The sequence below is a fragment of the Equus asinus genome, chromosome 8 (genome assembly GCF_041296235.1).
Source record: "Equus asinus isolate D_3611 breed Donkey chromosome 8, EquAss-T2T_v2, whole genome shotgun sequence".
Lineage (NCBI taxonomy): Eukaryota > Metazoa > Chordata > Mammalia > Perissodactyla > Equidae > Equus > Equus asinus.
The window spans coordinates 53,206,322-53,228,556 of record NC_091797.1 but is presented as its reverse complement, the minus strand read 5'-3'; the positions used below and the strand labels follow the sequence as shown (position 1 = coordinate 53,228,556).

At 39.2% G+C, this 22,235-nt stretch overlaps 1 protein-coding gene across 4 annotated transcripts in view; it reads right to left on the bottom strand.

Annotated features, from left to right (window-relative positions):
* The window catches only part of ATXN1 (ataxin 1), a 384,106-nt gene that overhangs the window by 287,576 nt on the left and 74,295 nt on the right, over positions 1 to 22,235 (bottom strand). For all 4 annotated transcript variants that reach the window (XM_044773206.2, XM_070515602.1, XM_044773209.2 and 1 more), the window contains one exon: positions 472 to 597. The gene's annotated coding sequence lies outside the window, so the exon portion shown is untranslated. The remainder of the gene's footprint in view (positions 1 to 471; positions 598 to 22,235) is intronic.

Below are 22,235 nucleotides of genomic sequence, written 5' to 3'. Positions count from 1 at the left end.
GTTTAGTTAAAAGGTACTCGAGTACTAAACATTGTTGAACTTGCCTCACCTTGCCCAGTCTAATAGTTCACGATAGGGTAACAAACTTGCCATCAGATTGAAGCTACTATCTCTTGTATGATTAATCCCCTATGCTCTCAGCTAAAATGGAATATCTGGAAGATGGAATTTGTTTGTTGTTTGTGTGTTTAATTCTTTGGGTATTTTCCTTTTTTCCTTTTTTGGTCTTTTCTAACCACAAATGCATTCTACTCCAATCTTACTATTCTGCAAATTTCAGAAACAAACACACTAAGTAAACTTAGTTGCTCTCGTGGCCCTCTATCCCTAGAACGACATTTTCTCAAACATCCTGTTGCTTGGGTTGTCGCGAAATAGCCGTGCACTTGTACAAGATGTCCTGGGACACCAAATCAATGACGACTGACGAAATTTAAAGCTAACGAATGACAAATCCTTCAGATGACTTACCCCAAACCATCCGTGTTTCAAGACCATTTGTGCAGGCTGAAGTCCACTCTTTCTCTCTTGTTCATGACCTGTAGCAGCACTACTTCTGAGGTCTCAAAATCAACTCTTTCATTTTGCTCCAGTATCCTGCAATAAAACAAAACAAAACAGCAAGTCAGAATGAAAATGCCACTTCAAGCACTTAGGCGATATTCAGGGGGAAATCCCTGGCCTTTTTCAGATGTATATTTTATAACCTCAAACAAGCATGTCAATTACCAGAACGAAGCTATCGCACAACTGATCTCCACATGGTGCCCTACAACACTGGAGGTGGGGGCAGAGGAAGAGAGACACAGCAAAGCACCTGCTGGGGTAGCTTCTGCATCTCGAACATTATGATATCCACCAGTGGGAACGCCGCTTGCAAAATTTCAAGGTTACTAATCGAAATAAGTAAAGAAGGATTCATTACGTTTAAATAATTAAAGGACATCCCTGTGCAGGGAGCGAGGGCAGAAAATGGAGAAAATTTTGTTTCAAGCTAAAATTCATCTGATTCTGTCCATGAAAGACTCAGATGGACTGAGCTAATATTAATATTTTTAAATAAAGAGCTATTAGGATTGAACAAAAAAGATAAAGTGTGAGAGAGGAAATGTTCCATTTTGCACTACAAATAGGTAATTTGACGGGTTTTCGTTCTGACTCTTGATAAATCTTGGTAAATCCCTTCTCCACCCAAGTTGGAAAGTAGCATTTACTTTACACACTGAAAATGAAATGAATGGTTAAAATATGCATGCCTCTTTACCCCCACTCAGAGCAGCTGATGAAGCCTACACATTAGAAGGGCATGTGACAAGGTCGATCTGAAAAGTTCTCTTCTGCCTTGGGAGCTTATAAGGCTCACTTGTCACAGGGTGTTGTTCGAGCTGCTTCTGATGCTTAGTCAAATCCACACACAACCATGTGAGAGCCTGGAGACGGTCTTCAAAACATGTCTGCATCCTTTTTCATCCTTTTATGAGCTCTTCCTCATCTATTTTGAAAGTTCATTGGAAGGGGGTCACCCAGTTCTCTAACTAGGGTGACTGCATCCTACTCGTAACTCTAAACACTCTGAATCTCTGAAGGTCTTGAGGCGATCACCAAAGATCTCATCACCACAGGACCCGGTTGTAAGAAAGAGGATATACTTTTATGCCTCACTAGGTTGCTGTGTGAATAATCAATTCCTTGAAAGCCTTCTGAAGCTATTACTTTACAGAATACTCAACGCTTTTTAAAAGGACTTTTTGGGGGTTGTGTGTATCTGTGGTTAAATTCACGTAGGCACTTAAAACTTCTGAGGAGGAGGAGAGGGCTGCTCTTGGTTAATGTTTAAACGAGTGAGTTGAGTTGAATTAAGGCCATTATATTTTCAGTCTGGCTGGAAGAGTGACTGCCTGAAAATGGCAGTCTTCTTTATTTTCTTGATGCTATCAATACCCACCGAAAGTGGGGTTGTAACGATTTTATTAGTTTTCCGTGCAGTTTTCATGAAATGTAACTCAGCTCCCACTCAAATATGCAACAGTAACATATTGATACAAATCAACATAAGCCAGGAAGTTCAAAGCATGACAAACTGTCTTTAGCTTATCATTTTGGTAAAAACAGAATTTGGAGAGAGGAGGATTTAAGCTAGCTCATTGGAGTTATTGGCTGGTATCAATCTTCTTTTACTAAAAATAAATTGCTGCATTTCTCTTACTTGTTCCCAGCTTTGTATCTTGGTATTTTAGAACAGGAAGAGTCTTTGTCATCTAGTTCAAAATTCTCCTGCAAATGAAACTGCTGGTCCAGAGAGGTTAATGGACCTCTTAATGTCACACAGCAAGTTAATTTGTGCCTTGACTAGACTCTGGGTTTAATCACTCATGCCCATTGACTTTTAATGGATATAATAATGTCACTGAATGTAACGTAATCTGGTGTTGGTTCAAAAAGTTTACCACAAGTACAATACTTCTTACAGTATTCTTTCTCTTTTTCTGTTTTGTTTTTGCCCTAAAGAAACAAATTCATTTCTAGATTATATTCTTGTCACCAAGTACAGCAAAATTATCTGGGAGAGGCAGAATGGCTCCATTATTAGCTCAAGGCCCTTCATTGGCTGCCAAAACCAGGTGTCCAGAGGAGCAAGGCTTATACTATTTGTACAGGAGGGGGAAAAAAAGACTTATGCAAGTGACAAGATTTTCCATCCTTATCTCTGTAGATGTGAAGGAATTGGAAGCGATTTATTTTGTGATTTATGGCCGACGCTCCATTACACACAAGTGCAACAAGTCTGGGACAAATATTAGCTAGAAAACTACTGAAAATTCTCCACATCTCCTTTTAAGCAAAAATTACAGCATGCTTCCTTCCTTGAGCCAACTTTTCAGTAGCGCTGCTAATAACCAACAAAACACACTGGCTTGAGTTTAATTTCTTTTGCCTACCCATTCTCGTTCGCCAGTTGAAATTATAAATAGAGATAAGATGAAAAGTCCAGAAAGGAGAAAAGAACACCAGGGGCCTAGAGCATCCACAGACATGTCTGAACACTGAAAGTCAGCTATATAAACAAGGATTTCACTCCACCGGATAGCCTTAAAGGGTTTTAAAATTTGATAAGCATTTCTGTGATAATTTTCTGAACAGCTATAAGCAGCAGCAGCAAAGCATATTATGTCAACATAAGTCAGAAACAGGGGCCTAAAAGTCATGAGTGTTTTTTTTTTTACTCTTAGTTTTGCAGCTAAGTGGATCTTTTAAATGTAAGTCACAATCTCCTAAATAGAATTAGTTCCTTATATATCAAATAAAGGGGACATGAGTGCGTGTTCTCCATAATTAATTCCCAATTATAATTTGTTGTTTTTATGTGTATTTGAGTATACCACATCAAATAAAATCTCTACAACACTGTATCTTATATGATCTATTAGGTACATCTTTATTCTAAAATTCAATAGACACACTGCATAGGAAGAGACTAAGAGGTTCATGCTGGAATATCACTTCAGTGGGGAATGGGTGTTCTATTCAATAAACAGAGCTGGGAAAATTGGCTCTTCATTTAGAAAGAGTCGGATTCCTGTTTTACACCATCCAGGGAATAAATTCTAAATAAATTAAATAATGAAACATATAAATATGTGTTTACACAGACATACATACATACAGTATTTATTATACACCTTTGCATCATTTTATACAATAAAATACAGAAAAATAATTTTCTAATCACGAAAGGCCGTGTAGGCCATTGTAAAGACTTTGGCTTTCCACTCCAAGTAAAATGGGAAGACACCCGAGAAGTCTGAATGGAGTAGTATAATGAGCTGCCTTACGTTTTAAGGGATCATTCTGTCTGTTGTGTGAAGAATAGACTATAAGGGGACAAAGGTGAAAACAGAGAGCCCAGTTAGGCTACTGCAAAAATTCAAGCGAGACAGCCCATACATGGACTAAGGTGGTGACACTGGGGGAGGAGGTAGTGAGAACTGGTAAGATTCTGGGTATATTCTGAAGGTCAAGTTGACAAGTGGTATAAGAGAAAGAAGAGAGTTAAGAAAGATCCCTCCAAGTTTTTGACTTGATCATCTCTAAGCATGGAGTTGCCATTCACCAAAATGGAAAAGACCGGGAGAGAAGCGGGTGTCACGGAGCTCCACATTTCCATGTTAAGTTCAAGATGCCTATTAGACATCCTAGTGTGATATCAAGTAGACAGTTTGACATATAACTTTGGAACTCACGGACATGTGGGTAAAATATCAGTTAAAGCACAAGTTACTGTCATAGGCAGCCTCTAAGATGGTCCCCAGTGATCCCACCCCTTTGTATTCATGCCCTTGTATAGTCCTCTCCCCTTGAGTGTAGACTAGATTTAGCAACTCACTTCTAGCAGAGTGCAGAAAAGGTAACGGGATGTCATTTCCAAGACTAGGTTATAAAAAGCCTGTAGCTTCCATCTTGGGTGCTCTCTTGCCTTCCCTCCTGGCTCACTCACTCTGTGGGGAGCCGACTGCCAGGTTGTGGGGCCATCCTGTGGAGGCGCCCATGTGGCCTTGGAAGCAGATCCCAACCATGCTCCTCTCCATCCTTCTGATGAGACTGCAGGCTAGGCTAATGGATTGACTGCAGTCTTATGAAAGGCCTTGGGCCAGAGACACTCATCAAAGATGTGCCCTGATTCCTACTCACAGAAACTATGAGATTATAAATAGTTGCTGTTTTAAGCTACCAAGTTTGGGGTAATTTGTTACACATCGATAAATAACTAATACAGTTATGATGTGCAAGGCACTATTCTAGGAATTTCATCTGACTTTTTACAGTTGGAGAAACTGAGTCACAAAGAAGTTACATCACTTGCCCAACACCATACATATGTGGTGGAAGTGAGACTCAAACTCAGGTCATCTGACTCAGAGCTTAGGCTCTTAATGACCGCATGACATTGCCCTTCTAGAATAACCTTTTCTCCTACTTCAGATGTGCATACCTGAAGTTTGACTTTCCACTGCAGAAAGCACTAACATCACAGAGTTTATAGAAACAATGGCCCACGTGCATCTTCACCAAACTTCTTAACCTGCCACACAGCTTACAGTTCCTCTATTTTTGATATCCCAAATACACTACAATCTATACTCAACTGTCAAAGAAGATGGAATGGTGGCCTCTTACTGTTTGAAGAGTAACCTCAGTCTGGTTCTTTAATTTCAGTCTGGTTAATCTGGCTGATTTAACTATGAGAGAATTTCCAGCCCAGTGTGCAAATGCTCTAATATATATTCCCATAGACTGAAGGTCTTTTTTGCACATGTCAAGATTTCTCCCTAAAACTACCCAGTAGTGAAAAAACAACAAGATTCTGAGTAAGATAGCCACAGTAATTTCTCCTTGAATTTTTTAAATAATGAGGGAAAATCAATTTTCAGTTGGCAATAGAAAGTCACTCAGAATTCAGACAATGTTAAGTTTTTAAGTAGAGACTGGCAAGACCAAACTACGAAAAATAAAAGCTCTTGAACTCTATAAAATACAATGACTATCGTCCTGTTAATTATTAGTAACAATTTAAGACTTTCCCATTCTTTCCCTGACACAGACACGTGAAATACCGAAAGTGGAAGAAACGATCTCTGCACTTCTGTCTTAATACAAATTTAGATTGGCACTGTTGTCGGCAAGGAGCTGTTGCTGGTTATTGTACCCTTCTTATTTTTTAGGAGGAGAATGCCCATCAAGTGGCAGCCAGGGACATGTTCTTTATCCACGCTGTGGAATACGTTTCTTTTATTTTAACTGTTAGGACCGTGCCCACAACCAATGGAAACCAAAGAACTGGAAACAAAGAATCATAAAAAAAAAAACAAAAACCACACTGCCATTTATAAATCTTTCTGTTTCAAAAAGCGACTGAGTTTTATAAAGGCATATGATGCATCACCAAAGGTATTTTTTGCAATTTAAAAATACCAAGCAGTAGTAATAGCTCCACAGTTAGGCTGCTGGGACCTACCCTGCAATTTGCACAATTTGTGTGGTGATGAGATTAGTTTGTCTTATGACATAAGGAGTGGATGCTACTCCTTAACACACAAAAATGTCTAAAACGGAGTTTTAAAAACCTATGAGTTTGGAAATATATGTAAAAACAGTTTGGAAGATTATAAGCAAAATAGGATAATATGATGAAGGATGAGTAGCTTTCTTTGTAAAAACAGAGTCAGTCAGATTAGCTGGTAAACTTTCATGGGCCTTCCTCTAAATAAGGTAGGGATTTGAAGGAAAGTACCTGATGAATCTTGCTTTTTACTTTTGAAAAACGGGGAGAGGGCACATATATCATATATTAGCCTGTGTGTTCAGTGGGATGCTGTGGAACATGATATTATGCTAAAAAGAAAAGGAGAATTTTGAAAGGTTGGAATAAATTCAAGGAACACTTTTGAGGGACTTTGGTGTATTAATATGTAGGGTAAAGCTCTAAGAGGGGAGAAAGCATCCATCTTGGCCCAAAATATATTTGACCACAGAACACTTTTTCCAGAAGAAATAAGCAACTGGTAGACATGCGTTGACCAGAATGCGCCCTAGGAAACAAGACACTAGGCCATGGGTTCTCCAACTCTTTGGTCTCAAGTCCTCTTTACACTCCTAAAATGTATTGAGGACCCCAAAGAGTTTTTTTTTTTTTTTAAAGATTTTATTTTTTTTCCTTTTTCTCCCCAAAGCCCCCCAGTACATAGTTGTACATTATTCGTTGTGGGTCCTTCTAGTTGTGCCATGTGGGACGCTGCCTCAGCGTGGTTTGATGAGCAGTGCCATGTTCGCGCCCAGGATTCGAACCAACGAAACACTGGGCCGCCTGCAGTGGAGCGCGCGGACTTAACCACTCGGCCACGGGGCCAGCCCCCCAAAGAGCTTTTAATTAAATAGATTACATTTAAGAATATTTACTGTATTAGAAATTAAAACAGAGAATTTAAAACTATGTATTAATTCATTTAATACAAATAATATACCCATTGCATTTACATAAAATAACGTATCTTTATGAAAAAATAACTATGTTTCAGAACAAAAAAGTTAATGAGAAGAGTGACACTGATTTAAATTTTTGCAAATCTCTTTAACGTCTGGTTTAATAAAAACAGCTAAATTTTCAGCTGTGCCTCTGAATTCAATTTGCTGTGACATGTCCCTTGGTTGAAGTATAGGGGAAAATCTGGCCTGCGTTTCCAGTTAACATGGAAATTCCTCTTTCAGGGTAGCCCAAAACTTGACAAGTGGTAGTTTCTTAAAGGATAGTGGCAATCTGGAATCCGAAACATATCAATGAACTCTTTTTAGTCTTTTACATTAAAATCCATTGGTTTATCTTGCCCTTTGGAGGGATCTTTTACCATGCATGATTTTGTAACACCTTGCACTGGCCATCTGGAAAATAACATTAGTTCACTGAATAATGCAGACCTCCCGAATGTCAACATAGTTCAGTATACAACATCACCATACATCATGTAGCCTCTGAAAGACTCCACCATACACTTGTGAGAGAATGGTAATAAAATAGGTAAAAAATGTTTTAGTACAAATACAAAAATGGTTTTGACCTAGCAGAGCCCACCCTCGCCAGCCCAAAAAGGTCTTGGGGGTTCTCAAAGTGACAACTGCTGATGAGCAGATCTTCTAAGCTCCACAGCTCCCTCCCCGAAGTAAAAGCACAGAGCTGAGTTTCCTTCTTACCCCTGACTTCTGCCAGTCTAACCAGCTCTAGCTCTCTAGGGACCACTGGGTTCAACCTAACAAGGGCTGTTCACCCAGGCTGGTGACGGCCACGACATGCACCATGAAGGGACAGCAGGAAAGGGCTAGCTGGGAAGAAAACATGTGTTTCCTTGGATTCTACCAAGTAAGAATCTGTGAAAGGTGCACATTTTAGACTTCTTAAGCAAACACTTTCTTCCAACCCAAGTTTAAATAATCTAGTAAGGATCTGTTTAACCGGAGACAATAAACTTTTTAAGTACTCTGAAAGAGATTCAGAAAGCCTGTTTCATGAAATCAGTTAACGAAGTATATAGTTATAAACCATTATCTATTAAAAAGTGAAAAGAATCACTAAACAACACTGGTGACCTTTAGGCGTTAATGTACACATGCAATAGGAATAATAGCCAATATGTGAGCGTTAAGCCCTCAAATGACATTATCTCCTTTTAGCCTTCGAACCACCCTAGGTGGTAGACACTTTCCTTATCCTATTTTAAACAGACGAAGAAATGGAGATGGCTGGGGGTAAATAACATGCTCAAAGGGCTAAATAACTAAGTGACAGATTCAGGACTCAACTTCTATCTGTCTGACACCTAAGATTCTCTCTCCACTCCTCACTATGTTATCTCATTTCCAATTACCAGTTTACTGAACTTGAGCAATCCAGATTCTTCCTCTGGCAGTTATTCCAAAAATCATGAAATAACCTCTTCACTTTCTAGTTTCACAGTGAGTGGGCGCTCGATGAATCAGTTCAGAGCCCACTCTAATAAATGTACAGAGCAGGAACATTTCTTTTGCCTCCTAAAGCAGACTGGTTATCCTGTGGAAAAAGAGAAGTCTCACTCAAAAGCCACATATGCTGGATGCTGTGAAGTCCAATCTTTGGATTCTTAAAAAGTCATGAGAATGGAGCACTGGCAATGATGTTCTATAAACAAAGTCCACGGTACCCTGAGCCCATATTCCCTCTTAATTCCTCTGAAAGCAACCTTTATGAAACAAGGGCAATGAAAATGCGGGTCATGTCTGAGGCACCAAAGTAAGGCAAAGAGGTAGTATTATCCTTTTTAAGTGCTTTCTAAACCCTTAGCTCCCTCAGCTCACTATACACCTCTGCCCATTATTTCTCTCACCTCAACTGCTTTCCATCTGCCAGCCCAGAATCATTAAAAACATATTGAATACCTTTCTAGGTTAGTCATCATCATTTTCCAACACCCAGCTCAAGACATCTGTCCTTCCAGAACTAGTCCAGCTCTCCCTTTCCTCCAAGCACCTCTGATTAGGACCCCCATTAACATGGGCCTACTTGTGCACTCCCTGAAAATGGGTAATGCTGCTTCATTTGCGTGAGTCTTGTCTTTCACAACTATTATTAGATGGCAAGTGTTCTCAGGACCTTCTGGAGAATCTCTCACAGCACTTGCCACAGTGCCGAACACGAAGTACCATGCTTGCTCCCATTTTTCTTGACTGGGTGGAGACTAAAGAACACAGGCACGTATTTTTATGTCAATTTTCTTTTAAACATCTTTCCCTTCAGTCCTAAGATTAAACAAAATTAGCAATGTAATTCAATCAGAAGTTTTATATGCTTTTAAAGAGAACAGGAATCTACAGTGCAATCAATGGTGTTCACTGAGAAGCTCAATGCTAGTTTATTTGTGATGCTCTCATAGTAGAGAGAATTCAGGTTCATCCTCATGGGAATTGATTTTAGAAGAAAGCAGAATAGTAAACGAACTCCTGGCAAAAAAATATGGGTTTGGAGTACACCTAGAAATCCATTGATATATCTTGCCCTTTCTAAATGCTCAGCTATTCCTAATGACATCCATTACCTATAGTCCCGTGTCCCACCCAAGTGTTCTGTACATCTCCGTTTTCACTACAAATGCCACACACTGGCAAAAAGCTTTTTAATGAATACTAAAAAGTCTGTGGACCACAGACTACAGGATACAGAATAATCCAGCTCATTCTCTGGGCATCACAACTACTCTTGAAAAATTTTGCTACATACTTTGTATAAAATGGTACAATCTAATATCAAGCAATAATAACAATAATTCTTGTATACTATGTCAAACTCATGAGGCATTTCATTCTCTTCCAAAACTCCCCTTTCTCTCAGACCAACCAAATAAATTGCAGGCTTGTGTATTTGCAAGCGACATGGTTAGGAGCGGACCTGTTTTTTTTCTTTACCACACCAAACATCTGTACAGAAGTTAAGAAACGAAAGCCACTGTAATAGCTCAGATCTAATTACTGTGACAGACCATCTAACTTAAATATTGGATTCCCATTTGTAAGCTTCATCATTAGATTTGCAGAACCATGCAAATTTTGGCCTTCCTCTGAAACTTAAGAGCCTGATCTTAACCTTCTTTGCATATATCATTCTGGTGGAAATTTTCAACAACCACAAAGGTGGGGAAAAGGGTGTGTCACATATTGACTTCTTAGTCATATTTCCTGATGTTGCCATTTTAGTATATTTAAAATATTAACTTATGGCAACATTTAAGTAATTATAGTTTATGAAGCACTGTTCTCTTTTTCTATCTTGGTAGAACCTTTCAGTTTACAGGACCACAAAAGAAAAGTTCTCTGAATCACTGTCCTCACTTACTGAAGGGGTGATGTTCTTATTTAGTGAAAATCAAACTTCTCCCATTGTTCTCAAAATCTGAAGTGAGCAATCTTAGGCTGGCAAAATTTTTACAACTGCCTTTCATATTATACACTAAGACAGCTAGAGACTAACACCTCCCTTTTGCCTCCCTCCACATTCACCACATTCATGGTGTCCATACCAGCCTGTTCTCACTCGGAGCACCTGACGTGCGAGACTACCCATGTGAAGCTGAAGGTGCCACTAGCTACAACCCCCAACCAAGAAGAGGTAAGCTAAAGGATCATCAAGGAAAGCAAAGAGGGAATGTTGGCTGGTAAGAGAGACTCTGAGGTCTCATTGCTTCTATAGATCCACTAAGCCTGTTCCTGGTACCCTGACATCACCAAGTTGTCCAAACTGGAAACATCAGAGCCCACACCTCTGCCTTCCCCTTTATTCCTCCAGTGAGCTGGCACCAAATCCTATCAATTCTTCTTCCTGGTAATACTACGTGAATCCTTCCCTTCCACGCCCCCCTCCAGCACTACTGCCTCTGCTCTTGCCCACCCCTCTTGCCCTCCCATCTAGATTTCCAACTGTTCTCATGGTTTTCGAACCAACTTTCCAAATTGTCACTGAAGCTGCCTTAGAAAACACAGATCTCATGACTGTATTCCCTGAACTGAAAACCATGGAAAACTGCGGTACACTCTTCAAACTATCACTGAACAGGAAGGGGTAATGCGAAAAATATATCAATAAACTACACTTTGAGATCCCCACTACCCTTTCCCTTTCGCTGTAAATGGGCAAGAAAGAAGAGAGCTGGAGAAAATTGATGTGGAAAATACGCAAAGGGCAAAGAACCAACAATTCATTCATAGATTTCTTTCTGGGCTTACTTGGCTCATCTGTATTTTGGGTCAGTTTTTTTAAAAATTCAATTTGACTTTTAATCATTAAAAATAATCCTAGAAGCACGTCCTGCTATGCATTGCCAAGTTGCATTGATGCATTTCATTACTGCTTGAAAGGCCACATATTAAAAACACTACTAGAAGTCAAGCTGAAGAAAATAAAATGATTTGAGATATTTTTTAAAGCAGTTGCTAAAACAGAAACAAATGTTATTTTTAATTTCTGGCTCACTGTAAACTGACAAGATATGAATATGAATTTTACCAAGTAATGTATAATGGCTTTCGCTCATCACCAACACAGGCCAACAACTCAATTTTTATTTCACTTGGACATGACATGTGGAACATATCATCTAGATTAGAAACCATCCTCATTAACATAGATTTGCTCTAGCTAATTTTTGATATAATATCCTCAACATAAAAAACATATAAAGCTTAGTAAATAACTATCCTGAAATTTGGTTTTACAAAAGTCATTGCAAAGTTTTGAATTTCTAAACAAGTCAGAACAATATCTGAAAAATTGTAAGATGATGCCGTAATTGTCTCAATGTTAGTCTATTCACGAACACACTTATTAAATACGAGTTTTGGAAAGAAATTCTGCCAGGTGCTTGTCTGGAGTAAGAGGGATCTGGTATGGATCACACCCTCAGGAAGTTTACAGTCCTTCTGAGAAGGGAACACGTACACCAACGGTACAACCTCTTGGCAATAAAATATGAGAATAAGAGAAGAGCCATGGAACTTCAGACGAGGAAACCACTTTATGCAGAAGAGGATATCAGGGAACACTCCATAAAGAAAGTGGGCCTTAAGGACTAGACGGATGGGAATTCTGAACTCTAAGTTCCTATTCCTAAACTAAAAGTTCCAGGAAAAGCTCAAACTAATCAATTTGTTTCTAGAGTTAGCATTTATTGAGCAACTACTATGTGTTAAGAAACTAATGAATGTTATCTCTAAGCTTCCAAATAAGTCTGTGATGACACCCTAGTTATAACTGATTTAAAAAGGACTCAGAGAGTCACTGACATTCTCAAGAGTCATTACTTCTTGCTGAATATTAGTAAGCCCAAACCGTATTTATATCAACATAACAATCACATAGAGAAGATGACAGTCTTAACTAGAACAATCAAGAGTCAAAATCATTATATATCTTGAATATAAATATGACAATATAAGAAGGATTAGGATATGCCAAAAACAGATCACATTCATTCAAATACAACTGAAATGACAAGAATGTCAAGAACTCAATATATTTATTTATTTTGTCCTCTAACATCAGTATTACGGCAATGGTTTCACTTACACTAAATTAATAAAATATATATTTGTTTTAAAAGTTATTTATGTTTCGTTTTTCCAAGTGTGATCCGAGAATGCTCATTATAAATATAACCCTTGGCCCCGCCCCTGACCCACTTAATCAGGCTCTTAGGGCCCAGGAATCTGAATTTTCATCAAGCTCTCCCCTCCTGAGCAAGTGAGTACTAAATTGCACATTCAAGCTTTCCAACTCCTTGTCTGGAGTTTGCACCCCTACCTTTTTCTCTCTTATTGCAATGTCTTTGCCAATTTAAACAATTACTTTTCAATATCCTCCAAATATTTTCTGTGTGACACTACCTTGACTAAAAGAAAAACTGCTTCTAAAACACGGAAATTATACCACTGAAAAGAGAATTATTTCAAACCATTTTTATAACCTTTCTTTTTCTACAGTTAAATGTTTCTCTACTTTGAGCTCCAGTCACTGATGCTGGTAATGGCACTGAGGTCTGTGGTAGGCAGAATAATGCCTCCCCCGCACCCCCACCAAAAATGTCCACAAGAGAGTCAAGGGGGACGCGACTGCAGCAGAAAGATTCAGGGAGATGCAGTGTTGCTGGTTTTGAAGACGGAGGAAGGGAGCCACAAGCCAAGGAAAATAAGTGGCCTCTGGGAACTGGAAAGGGCAATGATATGGATTCTCCCCTGAAGCCCCCACAAGGAACGCAGCCATGCTGACACCTTAATTTCAGCCTGGTGAGACCTGTGTTGGACTTCTGACCCACAGAACTGGAAGATAATAAATTTGTGTTGTTCTAAGCCACCAAGTTTGTGGTAATTTGTTACAGTAGCAATAGAAAATTGATACAGGTTCTTTGAAGCAAAGAAAAGAAACACTACAGTTACCCCTGTCACAAAGACCACAGCCCAGCAGCCCACGTAGTTTCAGTCTTCCCAAATACATAAAGATGGAATCCCAAATATTCCTTTAAGTACAAATGAGATATGGCCCAAAGAGCTTCAAACAATGCTGCCACTTCTTTTATCCATCTCTCTCCTTATCCTGCTCTTCCCACTCAGATCTACAGCTTATCTTCTCACCTTCCACCCAGACAGACTGGTTTATCACCTTGGAACTATGAAAAAATAGAGGATCTAAGTCAGGGTTTCTCAATGCCAGCACTAGGGATATTTGGGGCCAGCTAATTCTTTTGTTGTGGAGACTGTTCCATGCATTATAAAATACTTAGCAGCATCCCGGGACTCCACCCACCAGACGCCAGGAGAACTTCTCCCCTTTTCCAGTCATGACAACCAAAAACATACCCAGACATGGCCAAATGTCCTCTGGGGGGCAAAATGGACCCCAGCTGAGATTCGCTGGTCTAAGACATATGTCGGTTTACCCAGCGCTCTGCTGCTCTTTCCATCAGTTCCTCCCATAGAGGGAGAAGCCTCAACATGTGTGTATATACTTTCACATTGCCCTGGGTCTCATTCAAACTAGTTTCCCATGAATTCAGTCTCTGGCATTTTTAAACAGCTCTAAGTCAAAACTCAACCACAGGCTTTTTAATGGCCCCAATGCACTTATTCCCAGCCACAGGCAACGGAAATATGGCTGTTCCACAATGACCCACAACCCAACCCTGCCAATGAGCTCACAATCCATCCTGCAGCTCTAAAGGCAAAACAGGCCAAAGCTTGCTATCTGACTATTACAAAGAACTTTCTAAAGCTCTCTGCAAACTTACTACCTAGACATCATTAATAAAAAGCATTTCAGTCAGAAGATTTAGCATAGCGTAGACCAAATATGTAGATGACTGACTGAAAGCCTGACTCTGATGACACAACAGATGTTTTAGAATGAGATCCCGGGAAATAGCCACCGTCCTGGAGCAAGAAATCAGTCCATCAGAGAAAGAGATAACATCCTCGCAAGTTCTCTCTAAGAAATGACTGAAACAAAGATGTTAAAAGGTCCTGTTTTATGTAGTTCGGAATTCTGCTCAGACTTTCAAGTTCAACTTCAAAATAACAAAGTAGTAAATGGGAAACATATCTCCTGTTCATACTGAAATCTTAAACAAAATTGTAGTTTCCAAGATGGGATGTTAAATTCACAGGAGCACCATCAGTCTAATCAAAAGCTACAGCCAAACGAAGCCCTGTGAAGTCTAGATGGAGGTGGCCGTCTCGAGATGCAGAGATTAATGACTTTACAGAACGTTCTTCCAGGAATGTTAGCATACACATCCCTGGTAACTACAAGCAACCAATGGCTTTTTAACAGATCAAGTTAACTGCAACCTTCGTAGACTAATCCTCCATCAACTACTCCTATATTAATTCTAAGACTTTCAAATTTCATGTTTTTCTCTCAGAAGCCTTTCTCCAAGTGCACAATATTCTTATCAAGTCGGAAAATAATACCACATTACTCCGAAGATCTAAGGGCCACGGTCCTACTCAATATCACACCCGTTATGGAGTCTAGCCCCTTTCCTTCTTTTACATATTTTTACCATTAAATTAAGATGGAAGGAATTTTTATGTAATGATACTGGCCTTTGTGGCACTCAACTCTGGTAGCCATAGACACATATTTTCTCTTTTCCCTTTTGGGAAGGTATTACACATTTTTGACTTGTTTTGAACATTTGAAATGCAAGCACTCATGACAAGGAGCACACATGATGGGGGAAGGGGCAGGCACAGAGTTTTCAAGGAGAGGCAGAGATGCATCTTATATGCTATTTATAATTGGGGTGCAAGGCACCACCAGGGAAGAAGATGAGGGGGTGGAAGTGGGAGAAAAGAAACTTGGACGTCATTATGCATTGTCTCCAAGACACAAAAATACCAAATTCCGAAGTGTCACATTATGAATGAAAACATCAAGACAGGTAACAGCATGGAGCCTGTGTCTCCAACTCGGCTACCCTCATCAGGCTAGTAATGACACCACCACAGCAGTACTAAAGTAGCAAGTGTGGGTGAGTTGGCAATCTGGTGAAAATAGAGACAAGCTAAGATTTCAACTAGATTATTTCCTAACCTACACTCACTGCTTTTATACGGCTAGTTGAGAAGAACAGGGGAATGCTCTTAAATGGAGTGAGCTACAGCTTTTAAGTTCCTGCCAAATTTAATATCCTATGACTATAACTTTTTACTTTGAAAGTATATATAAGTATATATATATATACGTATATATATATTACGTAAATATATATATATACATACGTATATATATATATATTTACGTAAAGTGTGTGTGTGTGTGTGTATATATATATATCTTTATACTTACATACATAACTCTTTACTTTTACTTTGAAAGTTACTCAGGTATACAACACACTGATATAAAAATAATGTATAAAGTACCTCCTTATTTCCAAACCCACAATTACCAGCATATGAAACCAATTCTCGTTGGTCTTAGCACTAGTCTTCTTTATCCTTTTAGCTTTTAGGGAAATTGAAACAGCTTATTTCTACATTCAGCATTTGCTAAGTGCCTACTTTGTGCGAGGTCCCGAGGATACAAATGAATAAAATATGGTCTTCGCACTCTCCATCTAGTGGTGGAAGAAAAAAACAGACACTGGCAAAGAGTGTGCAGGGCTATAAAGGAGGGAAGCAGTACAAGTGGCAGAATGGATACTTTTTTTCTATAATAAGAATAGAAACTTGGATTTCCTACCCTGATTCCCAACTCAAAAATTCTATGTTCTGTTTTGGATTGCTCATGGCGATCCAAGTATCTCAGGATGATTCTTCCTGGTCAGAAACATCTCCGTTAGAGATTTAACTACAACACTGGCTTCTACGCTGGAACATTCGCTGACAAAGAGAAGTTTTACACCAGCATCAATAATTGATTTTCTTCTATTCCATCACACGATTTGGAGTATCACTGTGTTCATTTTATCCTGTGTTCACTGCCCCCTCTACAATATTTTGTGACATTTCACATCTGAGCTTTTGTCTCATTTTGCTACTTTTATTTTCACTTACTAGCTAACAATTAACAAAAAAAATCAATGAATAACGTCTGAGTGGCCCCAGTGAGCAAAGCACCAGAGGAAACGTAAAAAGAAACAAGAGTTTGTCCTTGTCCTTAAAGAAGCTTTCCAACCTTAGTCCAGGAGACACATGTAAACAAACAATAAGGTGTGAATCAAGGGGAATGTGTTTGAGCGCTGGGAGATGGCAAGCAATGGACTCAGCACAGAGCCTCCAAGTTGGAAGCAGGTATTAATTATGCGTGCACTGGGGGAGGGGAGTCTCCTATTTTTAAATTCCCTCGCCCAGAATGAGTGCTATTTGAAAATCCTACCTAGATAAGGGGGCAGCGAGGCACAGAAAGCTCAGCCATGTCACTTTTAAAAGTCAAACGTGCTACCACGTTTGATCTGTAATACTTAGATGAAATTATTTTTCAGCCCTTGGCTTAGTTTCTCTCCAGGCTCTCTCCTTTAGGTCTAGAGTGGTTCTAGCAGTTTTTTCACAAAGGGGTAGGGATACAAAACCTGTATACTAGGATTTTTCTCCAGATCCTGTTTATTTCACCCATTTTCTTATCTCCTGCTTCATTCACACCAGCGAAGGTTGACATGTTTGTACAGTAGTTTGTCGAGGGTTACTCTTCAGGTAAATTCAACATGAACGTTTGTCCTTTCAAGCAGCTAATTCCTTTTTCAGCAGCTAAATGTTCACCTACGTTTGTTTCTTACTAGATGACTGATGGTGAATGTAAGCAAAAGGCAATTGATGAAATTCAGATATAACGGTTTAAAATTTTCTATTACTGTTCTTCATTCATTCTGTTTTTGTCAATCATCACACCTTATTTTCTGTATTTACAATGCACTTTAAATTGTCTGTGAAATTTTAAAACATTAAATGGTTATCTGAAAGTGTTTGGTGCATGATGAACTTAGATGAGGTTTTTTTTTTCCTTGCATCTTTTATCCATTGCCGTTTTCCTAAAAAGACCTGCAGCTCAAGCCAAAGTGTTGTTTTTTTCCTAAATTCTGGCAATAACTTTGGATGTATCTTTCATTTGCCACTTAATTTTAACAGTGGCAAAAAAAACCCCACAAAGCTCTTTATTGGATAGAATTATTTTAATTTTGCCAGCCAGTAGTGGTGGAAATGAAGCTGTGGGGTTGAAGCCACATGGCGAAAAGGCAGATTAAGTTATTCCTCGACGACAGGTATACACGTGAAATATGTATAATGCCAACATTTAAGGTACTTTTAGGACTTCCACTGCCATTCTTCTTCATCACCTAAATTCATGGGTATCTAGTTTAATTTCTTCGATTTTGAGAAAATGTACATATTTGTATCACATAAGTCTTCGCTTGAAGTAAGTTTTATTTTCAAATTCTTACTAACAATGCCATATACTCTACAATATCAATCATGATCATCTTCATTCTGTCTCACATTTGAAGATGGCTTTTAAGCCAAAATGTTACTTTTTTCTTCACAGATGGTTTGATATGCTTTGCTGCATAGAGAACCTGGCTGTCATTTGGCTGGTATACTTTTCCAGCTAAAAATGGGAAACCAAAGACAGAAAGTTGAATAGGACACAGGCTGGAGAATTCAGAAAGTCTTTTACAGAATACTTTTATCATTTATTTTTCCTAAGCGATCTGAATATTCAGCATACTCGTAATTTGCTGATTTGAATATAGGTAGACTATATTTATAGGTAGACTATTTTAATTTCACACACACACACACACAAATCTGTGGAATTTAACCTACCGAAACAAACGGAGGGAAGGACAAAAGAAAGAAGAGAGGTAGGAAGCTAGAAAGGGAGGGAGGGAGGAAAAAATGGTAGAGTCAGTTTCTATGTGGGACATGAAGTTCAAAAGTTAAGCAAAAGTCAGATATAACACAAATTAACTTTGAAAATCCCTTAACTTTCCCATAAGACACTGCAAACATGGTTTTGTGTATACAACTCTTTATAGCAACTTTCATGTACACTGAAATCTGGGAATTACTGAGTTAGACTACGGGAAGAACTCACTGGAGGTCCACACAGTAATGTCTGAACATTCAAACCATTTCTCTTAAAATAAGTATTATATCCCTGGAGAAAAATGGAGGGATTAGATGAAGAAGGCTAAAGCATTAGTGCTTTCCAGCAGATTTTACTTCTTTCTGTTGTAATATTAAGCTTCTTTAACTTTCACATATATTAATAAATTTATTGTTGTTGTAATTAAAGGAATTATGGCCTCACATCTTGAGTTCTTAATGTAGTGGTATTAGGAGTAACTTTTAAAATAATTTCTTTAAAAAAATAGTTGGGGGCCGGCCCGCTGGCGCAGCGGTTAAGTTCACACATTCCAGCCGCCGTTCACCTGTTCAGATCCCAGGTGCAGACCTACACACCGCTTGTCAAGCCACGGTGCGGCAGGCATCCCACATATAAAGTAGAGGAAGATGGGCACGGATGTTAGCTCAGGGCTAATCTTCCTCAAAAAAGAAAAAAAAAGAAAAGAAAAAATATACTTAATCTGGTTGCTATTTAAAAAAATTAAAGCACATAACCAAATAAATGCCAAAAACTTTCCAAAGCCCAATACTTTTTTTTTCCTTGATTATCTACTGTTTTGGAGTATTTTTCCCATGGTCTCTCACATTCAATACAGATAATAAAACTCTAACAGAACGTGTAGAATTGAAGTGAGCATGAGAGGATGCTGTCCTGCCTCCTTGCTCTGTACCCTGGCTTTTCTGCTGAGAGCAGCCCCACAGCTGGCCTGTGTGAAGGGCCAGGGTGCCGAACTGCAGGCAGCCTTAATATCTACCACTTTAAGGAGCCCCAGAAAGGCCCCTTAGCCCCCAGACATCTCCTTCTACTCCTTTCCTTTCTTTCCTCTCTTTCCCTATAATCCACAATGTCCTGAGTTCCAAAATAAATTCTCATTCATTGTACTTTTCGACTTCTTTCTCCAAAACATACATTCCTCCAAGAAGACTAACAAATTAAGATACAAACATAACAATGTGTAGTACATTCATCACATCCTTCAAGGGCGGAGGGCACAAGGGCAGCTCTCCTCGTTGTCGGCGGGGAGGGTCAGGGTGGAGTGTTACCCAAGAAAGGGAGCGAGGGACGACAGGGTCCCAGAAGGCATGGAAAACCAGATAATGTTCTATGCTCCAGCAGCTTAAACCTTAAAGTGAAACAAATAACATTTAAGAGTGTTATTCACTATTATATATAAAGAAGCCTGCCGGCCACATAATTCTTAAACAGCCAGAAAGAAGTCCATGCATTACTGTAAATGTGAGACATGGAACGTGTGAAAGGATTCTTTTTTTTTTTCTTTTTTTCCTTTATGAATGAACTGGAAAGTGCCTAAGGAAACAATTCATTTCATTATTTTAGAAAACACAATATTCCATCATTAATTATTTCTTTAGAAATGGTTTGAATTATTACATCAATGAGAGGCTAGCTTGTAGACAGTCAGTGATGTTATCAAACAAGGAATTAAATTAGTGGTCATGCTAAGAGTCAGAAAATTTTGTATGGGGAAAGGCTGGGTGGGGGAATAGATGTAGAATCTAGGGGCTATCTAATAAATTCCAAAGGAAAGGAGACATGGCAATGACGATGGTTACTACTTCTCGACTGGACAGTGCTCCAAGTGGATACCTTTTGGGGATACTTAGTCCCTGTTGAAAGTTTCAACATCTGTGCATCTCAGCTGGACCCTCTGGATGGGAAGGTGCCGCTGAGGACTAGAGAACAGGAATCTGTGTCAATGAACAATGCACCGAGGTAAGCCATGCAGCCCTGCCTGCACGGTCTCCACTGTAATTCTATCCTAAGAAGCCAAGGCTAGGGTGACGCCACAGGGGACACGTGAGGCAAGCTGCCTCTGCAAAGCTGTCACACTCAGTAGTATTTAGAGGAAAGGAAAAAAAAGTTGTAACACGTGTAACATCCACATTAAGGAATACCAAGTAAGAGCCAATTAGGACGACCATTTGGCACTCCAGGCTCATGCATATGAAAAAGGATACGCCATCAATGAGCAATAACGCACAGGATTTGTGGGAACGCTCTCCCTTCAGCACATCAAAGATGCTGCTGCACACCTCCGTCTTTTTAATTCCCATTAGCTCACTCGTGTCTGGATGAAAAGAGCTCAGTGAATCAATTGCTTCTGTTGAACTGTTTATATATTTTTCAAGTCCTGATTAGGCCATTAGTCACCGAGCATACTGCACAGTAAACTAGAGTAACTGCAATTATGCAACTTCCCAAGAACATACAGAGAGCATTTGCAGCGAGACCACAGTGCCAGCAAAATGTGAAAGGGAGATTATTTGTCAGCAGTTTTAAGAACCGTGCACTTAAATGCCAGATGAAATATATGCATGGCAGATAACAAGTTGGGGGAAAAAAGATGAACACTGAAAGTACCAGTGTTTACTCTTCTGAATAAAGTAGAGCCCTGAAAATGAAAGCTACCTTGTACAGCAAATAACTCCCCATAAAACAGTTCTCAATGTCATTGTTCCCCCTTTATGGAAATGACCGTAAGAGCCTTGTTATAATGCAGCAATCCAAAATAAAGAACAACTGGATCTTGAACTCATTCTCGATTAGCAGCTCGTTCTCCTTCAGAGCACCCCCCACATCTGTCAACACCTGTATCTCAACATGGTGAATACTGAGGCCAACATGAAGAATTTCCCTTCTCCTTTCTGATATTTGTTCTCAATTTTCATTTTCAAAATCAGCAAAAATCATGTAATTATCTATTTGAGGATTTCTCATTCGAAGCAACAAAGAACATTCACAGAAGAAAAAGAAAGAGCGTGAACACAGCATTTAATTTCTTTTATCATGATGCTAATCCACTCTCACACACACTGACTGGGATAAACCAATGATAAACACGAGTGACATTTTTTTCAAGAAAATTTGCAAGACATCAGCTACTCCAAACCTCCCAGCAGAGAAATGGGAAATGATGGCCCATGAGACTTGGGTCAAAGCCTCTACATTTACTGTACAAGTAATAACCTAAGCAAGAGCCTTCCTAAGAGTGTTTTATAGTATTTTTCATGGCAAGACGGATACTTTTTGGTCTGTTAATCCTCACTTTCCTACTTGTATTCATATACTTTATATGTATTTATTTGTTGAGTTATATATTATAGCTGAACTTGGAATGACAGTTATTTTTAAGAGGCTGCCAACATGGGTCAGGAGGAACCTCAGAAACCTGGCTCACCGTGGCTCTGGTATAAGGAGCCTTGACAGCCAAAACCAACCAGAAAGTTGATGAGATCCAGGTTTCCAAAACACAAGAGAAAAGGCATCCTTCGCTTTCTTCCATCTGGCCTTTTCAAAAAAGAAAAAGGTTATTTACCAAAGAAGACTCCATTTGTAATGCAACGAGAAACTTCCTCGTGGGTTCAGAGTACAAATCTCAATGTCCATTTGTCAGTCTAGCTTCAAGCAAAATGCAGGCTTCTTCAACCTGGACTGGGACAAGGTGTGGGAGAGATACGGTGCCCAATGGGCCAACACACCAGAGGCATCCAACACAGCTGCTTTCTCAATTACCAGCCCTGAG